The sequence below is a fragment of the Pteropus alecto genome, unplaced genomic scaffold (genome assembly GCF_000325575.1).
Source record: "Pteropus alecto unplaced genomic scaffold, ASM32557v1 scaffold344, whole genome shotgun sequence".
Lineage (NCBI taxonomy): Eukaryota > Metazoa > Chordata > Mammalia > Chiroptera > Pteropodidae > Pteropus > Pteropus alecto.
Genome location: NW_006434840.1, coordinates 133,812 through 142,004, shown reverse-complemented (window position 1 = coordinate 142,004; position 8,193 = coordinate 133,812). Strand labels below are relative to the sequence as shown.

The 8,193-nt window shown below is 36.2% G+C and overlaps 1 protein-coding gene across 1 annotated transcript in view; it reads right to left on the bottom strand.

Annotated features, from left to right (window-relative positions):
* The window catches only part of KLF8 (Kruppel like factor 8), a 238,893-nt gene that overhangs the window by 140,492 nt on the left and 90,208 nt on the right, over window positions 1-8,193 (bottom strand). The window lies entirely within an intron of this gene.

The window sequence follows — 8,193 nt, the reverse complement described above, 5'->3', positions numbered from 1 at the left end:
GTTCTTTTAATGCTCTCCAAGAATCTTATCGGCCACTGTCCCAATCTCCTCCCTTCCTATATTTATGGAGCTCCCAATTTAGTACTCTGGATGCTGCAAGAGAGAGACGAGTCTCTTGGCAGTATTCCACACAGCTGGGAAAGCTAGTCACTCATTCTGTCTCTCTTTTCTCCCATGGGAGAAATCACAGGCTGACAAGGTCTTTCTTAGCCCTATGATGTGCCAACTTGGGGGAGAGTTGATGTGGGCAAAGTTAAGCTGTTCCTCTTACCTACTCCAATTTTCCCCAAACCATTTGTTTCTTTGTTTGTTTATTCCCAAATGAAGTGATGGATGTTCCTTGCTAGAAATATGGACTTCCACAAAGTCTCTCTCATCCTTTAGTGACTGCCCAATTCAATGTTATCCAGGTGCTCTTTTACCACAGCCAAGAAGGAATGGAACAAGTTTACAGGCTACTTCAGGGTAAACATCCAGTATCAGGTTCTTTCTGCCTATTACCTGATACACCAGTATGCAAGGCTCTTTCAGGGTCCCTTGGCATAAGGTGCTTGATCCCAAAGTATGGAATGCTGAATTTTTGTTGTTGAAAAGGGGACAGGAACATGTGATTTCTTATGTTGCCATGATGCTGACCCCATTTGTTCTGTGATAATTAATTTTATGTGCTACCTTGACTGGGCCATGGCATTCCCAGACCTTTGGTCAAACATTATTCTGGATGTGGATGTGAGGGTTTTTCTGGATGAGATTAACAGTTGAATTGGTAGGCTGAATAAAGAAGATTGCCCTCCCCAATATGGATGGCCTTCATTTAATCAGATAAAAAACTAAATAAAATAAAAAGAGTGACTCTCCTGCAAGTAAGAGGAAATCTACAGCCTGTCTGAATTGAGCTAGGAAATCTGTTCTTCCCTCCCTTCAGATTTACACTGGAACAGCGACTCTTCCTAAGTTTCAAGACTGCTGGCATTCAAAACGGAAATATACCATAGGTTCTCCTGGTTTCAGGCCTTCCGACTTAGAAACCACACTATCATCTCTGCTGTGTCTCCAGCTTGCTGAGTGCAGATCTAGGGACTTCTCAGATTCCATAATCATCTGAACCAATTCTTTATAATAAATCTCTTTCTACATACATATATACATCCTACTAGTTCTGTTTTTCTGAAGAAACTTGACTAATATACCATCTTTTCTCCTTTAAATTGCGTTTAAACCTTTGTCAAAAAACTGTTGGACATATCGTGTGAAGTCTATTTCTGAGTTTTTTTATTCTATTCCACTAATTCATGTGTCTATTCCTCTACCAGTACTACAGTCTTGATTACTATAGCTATATAATAAGTCTTCAGATTCAGTAGATTAATTCTTCCCATTGTATTTGTCATCATAAAAATTAAGTTACACAAATTGTCCTTGGCAAGCTCATTGCCTAGCAACCAGCCCCACCCTGCATTCTCAGCGAGTGGTTTATTGGATAGCAATCAACAGAACACAGCAATCATGGCCAGTGCATGACTTGAATATCTCAGGAGAGATTTTAGGGGTGGGTAAGTGGTGACAGCCAGAGCTGCAATACCTCTTGAACAAACTGCAGGGATCTGCGGGCCCGAGTCAGGCAGCAGCTGGCCTTGGTGAGATCTGAAACTCTTGCAGGTGGCCAGAGGCTCAGCACTGGCACCAAATCTGAATCTGCATTGGCATGGAGATGGGTTCTCTCCACCCTGTGACTCTCTGAGACCCCACCTCACCCAACTCACTAATTAAGAGGGCATATTCTTAACTGAGTAACCAGCCACACACAGCCCTTTCAGCAGGGGACTCTGTTCGTGACAATCAGCAGGCCTCTGCTCACACACCTCCAGAGACAATCCTGAGGACAGGCAACCATCCCTGGCCCGAGCTGCAGTATTTCTTGAACAAATCTCAGGTATTTTTAGGCCCGAGGTAAGCAGTGGCTGGCCTCACTGTGATCTGACACTTTTGCAAGAGTCCACAGGTTCAGCACTGGAATCAAAGCTGAATCTTCATTGGCTGAATGAAATCTGCTTACTTTACCCCAGTGACTCCTTGGGTCCCTGCCTCACCTGACTCACATACCAAGCAAAGGCTCATTCAGCTGCAGAGCTTCATGGGCAGCAGGTAGGCAGCCTTAGGCCTTGGGGTGCCCTGGACTTTTTCTTAAGCTGCCCCAGGCTGAGTACTAGGTGCAACTGACCTTGATTCATAGTGAGTTCTCTCCCTCCAGATCCAGTATAGGCAGGGACCACCTGTGGATTGCTTTGTACCTCCTACCAGTTTGCCCCAAATGATCAAAGGCAGTGATGACCTTGGCCTCCATGGAAGCCCCTCCCAAGGGACCACAGAAACAACATGCCCAGAGGCTGGTATCAGACCACAACAGAGAACCACCTAAATAGCCCCACAACCAGCACACCCAAAGGGTGGTCTCAAGAGGAATATGAGGCTGCTGGGGTGAATCTTACTTCCTGGAGTCAGCCCCGACACAGCAGCTCATAACCTGTGGGTGTGGCCAATCCTCACAGGCAGTCAGCCCAAGAGTCAATCCCATCCACTGATTTGCTAACTAGAAAAACACACAAACACACAAAAGCTTAATAACATGTTACTAAACTGAATTAATTAACAATGAGATCAAGGAGAAATCAAAAAAATACCTTGAGACAAATGAAAATGAAACACCATGACTCCAAATATAGGTGACAGAGTGAAAGCAGTCTTGAGAGGGAAATTAACAGTAATAGAGGCATAACTCAAGAAAGAAGAAAAATCTCAAATAAACAACCCAACCTTATACCTAAAGGTACTAGAAAAAGATCAGCAAACTAAGTCCAAAGTGAGTAAAAGGAAGGAAATAATAAAAATTAGAGTGGTAATAAATAAAATAGAATCTAAAAAAAAAAAAAAAACCCAATACAAAAGATCAATGAAAGAAAGAGCTGGTTCTTTGAAAAGATAAACGAAATTGATAAACATTTAACCAGACTAATCAGGAAAAAAAGAGAGAGGCCCCAAAAGAATAAAATTAGAATTGAAAGCGAAGTGACAACTGACACCACAAAAATACAAAGGTTAAGAAAATACTACAAATGATTATATGCCAACAAATTGGACAATCTGGAAGAAATGCATAAATTAAAATCTTTGAAGACTGAGCCAAGAAGAAACAGAAAATCTGAACAGAATGATAACTACTGATGAAATCAAATCAGTAATACAATGAAGAAAATTAATAAATGGTGTTGGCAAAATTGGAAAGCCACATGCAAAAGCAGGAAGCTAGACTGTCACCATACACCAAAATTAACTCAAAATGGGTCAAAACCTAAATATAAAATCTGAAACAATAAATTGCATATAAAAAAACATAGGTACTAAACTCATGGACCTTGGATTTAAAGAGCATTTTATGAATTTGACCTCAGAGGCAAGGGAAGGAAAAGAAAAAATAAGTGACTGGGACTATATTAAACTAAAAAGCTTCTGCACAGCAAAAGAAACCATCAACAAGGCAAAGAAGCAACCATCCAAATTGGAGAATATATTGGGAAACAATGCCTCCAATAAGGGGATAATATCCAAAATATACAAAGAACTCATACAACTCAACAACAAAAAATCAAATAATCCAATTAAAAATGGGCAGCGGATCTGAACAGACACTTCTCCCAAGAAGACATAATATAGCTAACAGACATATGAAAAGATGCTCACCTTCACTAGCTATTAGGAAAATGCAAATCAAAAGCACAATGAGATACCAACTCACACCTGACAGAATGGCTATCATCAACAGGACAAGTAATAACAAATGTTGAAGAGGTTGTGGAGAAGAGGGAACACTTGTGCACTGCTGGTGGAAATGCAAATTGGTGCAGCAACTATGAAAAAAAGTATGGAGATTCCTCAAAAAATTAAGATTAATATTACCATATGACCAACAATCCTTTCTTCTGTGTATCTACCCAAAATATTTGGAAACATTTATGCATAAAGACATATGCACCTCGATGTTCACAAAAGCATTATTTACAGTGGACAAGACATGGAATCAACTAAAATGTCCTTCAATAAATGATTAGACAAAGAAGGTGTGGTACATAAATACAATTGAATATTACTCAGCCATTAAGAAAAGATGAAATACTGCCATTTTTGACAACATAGATGGATCCTGAGATTATCATGTTAAGTGAAATAAGTCAGAAAAAACTGACAACAATATGATTTCACTCATGTGGAATATAAAACTGAAAGCAACAAATGAACAAGCCAAACAAACAAAAACTCATAGGCACAGACAACAGTTTAGTGGTTACCAGCAGGAGGAAGGGAGGAGGGAGAGAAGGGTAAAGGGAGTCAAATATATGATGATCGAAGGAGACTTAACTTTGGGTGGTGAATACACAATGTAATATACATATGATGTATCACTGAACTCTATATTTAAAACCTATATGATTTTATTAATTAATGTCACTCCATTAAATTTAATTAAAAATAAATAAATTACTTAAATGCAGAAAACATTTAAAATAAAATTCTCAACAAACAAAAGTTCTGAACTGGATGGCTTCACAAGTGAATTTTACCAAACTTTCAAAGAAGGATGAACATCTATCCTCAAACTTCCAAAAAATTCAAGACAAAGGAAGGCTCCCAAGCTCATTTTACGAGGCCAACATTATCCTGACTCCAAAACTGAAAGCATTACAAAAAAAGGAAAATTATAGGCCGGTATCCTTGATAAACATAGATCAAAAATCTTCAACAAAATATTAGCAAACCAAATTCAGCAAGAAATTAAAAGATCATACAGCTTGATCAATTTGGATTTATTGCTGGGATGCAAGGTTGTTTCAATATTCACAACTTCATTAATGTGATACACTGCATTAACAAATGGAAAGATAAAAATCATATGATTGCACTAATAGATGCAGGAAAAGTGGTTGACACAACCCAGCATTCATTTATAATAAAATTCTCAGCAAAATGGGAACAGCTAGGAAAAACCTCAATAATAAAGGTCATATACTACAAACCCACAGCTAGCATCATACTCAATGGGAAAAATCAAAAAAAGTTTCCCTTAAGATCGGGAACAAGACAAGGACGTCCACTTTCACCAATTTTATTAAATGTATTTGGAAATTCTAGCCACAAGCAATCAGATAAGAAGAAATAAAAAGTATCCAACTGGAAAGGAAGAATAAAACTGGAATTATTTATAGATGACATGATACTATATATAGAAAATTCCAAAGATTTCACCAAAAAGCCATTAAAACTGATAAATTCAATAAAGTAGCAGAATATAAAATTAATATTCAGAAATTGACTTCATTTTTATACACCAGTAACAAACTATAAGAGAAATTAAGAAAACAATCCCATTTACAATTGTGTCAAAAAAATAAAATACCTAGGAATAAATTTAACCAAGAAGGTAAAAGACCTCTATTCAGAAAATTACAAAACATTGAAGAAAGAAACTGAAGAAGATACAAATAAATGGAAGCATTTGTCATGTTCATGGATAGGAAGAATTAACGTTGTAAAAACAGCCATGCTATCCAAAACAGTCTACACATTCAATGCAATGCCTAGCAAAATACCAATGGCATTTTTCACAGAACTAAAACAAATAATGCTAAAAATTTTTATGAAACTACAAAAGACTCCAAATAACCACAGCTGTCTTGGCAAAGAAAAACAAAGTTAGAGGTATCACACTACCTGTTATCAAATTATAGTGCACAGTTATAGTAATCAAAACAGCATGGTGCTGACTTCAGAACACTCATAGATCAATGTAACAGAATAGAGATCCCACTTCAATATGGTCAATTAGTCTATGACAAAGGAAGCAAGAATATACAATGGAGTAAAGATAGTATCTTCAGATAATGGTGTTGGAAAAACTGAATAGATACATGCAAAAATGAATCTAGACCACTTTCTTATACCATATACAAGAATAAAGTCAAAATGGGTTAAAGACTTAAATGTAAAATTCAAAATCAACCAATAACTTTTGATAATCACAATCCTTCATCTGTATTTTTCTATTTCAAGCTAGTGGGGAAGAGATTCCTCTTTGCTTCCTGGTATGAAAATAGAGATATGAAGGCCTAAAGTTGCCAATGGTAAAAGTGAATTTATTGAATAGCTAATTAAGATCGGTTTTCAGGTCTCCTTACTTGCATACCTTCCAAAGCTTTGACCTTGTCCTAACAATGTGTTCATCTGACTGTATATTTTTGTAAAATTTCCAAGAGTTTGATATATTTGTATTCCTTTTCTCATGGATGGCCTCCCAAGTCATGCAATCATCAGGACCCACACAATCTGGTTTTTCCCTGACCTATGGGCATAATTTTAGCTTTTGTGAGAATTAGCCTAAAAAAATAACATTAACATGTAGAGCATTGATTCTCAAATTGTTGTCCAGTGACCCCTGAGGGTCCACAATTCTCCAGAGGGTCCATGAGGTAAAAACTATTTTTGAAATAGTTCTCAAATGTTATTGGCCTTTTTCACTCTCATTCTCATTAGAATATACAATGGAGTTTTCCAGAAGCTACGGAATTTGATATGACAATATCATCTCCCTGACAGCTAATATAATGTATGCTTGTATAATTTATTAAGCAGGTTTACTGAGGTTTATCTGGCATATAATAAACTGCACACATTTTAAGTGTATAGTTTGATTAGTCTTGACATATACATATACCCACAAAATTATAACTACAATCAAGATAATGTACATATCGTCAATCCCCAAATTTTCCCATGTTAAATTATAATTAACCCTTACTTTGGCCCCATACACAGTCAAGCACTGATCTGCTTTGTAACTATAGTTTGTTAGAATTTTCCAGTTGATTGATAGAATTGTTTTCTAGAACTTTATATGAATGGAATCATATGTAGTCTTATTTCTCTAGTTTCTTTCATCCAGTATTATTCTGAGATGCATCTGTCATTGCATTTTATCAAGTTTGTGTCTTTAGTATTATTTCACTTTATGGATATTTTACAAATTTATCTAATCTATTGGTGGACATTTGAGTTGTTTAAAGTTTTTGGCAATCACAAATAAAGCTGAGATATATATATCCATGTACAAAAATTTGTGTACTTTCATTGCTCTTGAATAAATACGTAGGAATGTGATTGCTGAGTCATATGGTAATTTTATTAAAAACTTCCAGATTTCCTAAGTGGTTCTAGCATTTTGCATTCCCACCAGCAGTAAATAAGAGTTTCGTTTTCCCCATATCCATGACAATAGTTGGTATGGTCAGTGTACGTACGTGTGTGTGTGTGTGTGTGTGTGTCTGTGTGTGTTGTTGTTGTCATTGTTTAAATTTTGGTAGTTTTAATTTGCATTTCTATAACTGAAGATGTTGACTCTCTCTGTGCTTATTAGTCATCTATTTGTCTTCCTTGTTGAATTGTCTGTTCACACGTTTTGCAAATTTTTTTATTAGTTCATTCATCTTTTTGTTATTTAGTTATAAAACTTTTAAATACATTCTAGATGCAGTCATTTTATCAAATATCTGCTTTACAAATATTTTTCCCAATATGTGATTTAAATTTTCATTTTTTTAAAGTGTCTTTTGAAGTCAAAGATTTTTTTGTTTTGTTTTGTTTTTGGTCATTTATTTATTTATTTATTTTTAAATTAAGATTATTAAAGTAACATTGGTTATTACAATCATAAAATTTTCAGGTGTACATTATCATTTGACATCTATATATTCTATTGTGTGTTCACCACCCAAAATCCAGTTTCCTTCAGCTATAATATATTTGATCCCCTTTACCCACTTAACCCTACCGCCCCCCCACCTCCTCCCACATCCCAATAGTAACCACTAATCTATAGTCCTCTGGTAACCACTAGTCTATAGTCCATGTCCACGAGTCTCTGTTTGTCCTGTTCATTTGTTGTTTTTAGGTTTATATCCCACATATAAGTGATATCAAGTGATTTTCAACTTTTTCTGTCTGGCTTATGTCGCTTAGCATGATTATCTCAAGGTCCATCCATGTTGTCACAAATGGCAATATTTCACCCTTCTTATGGCTGAGTAGTAGTAGTATCCCATTGTGTATATATATCACATCTTCTTTATCCAATCCTCCACCAAAAGA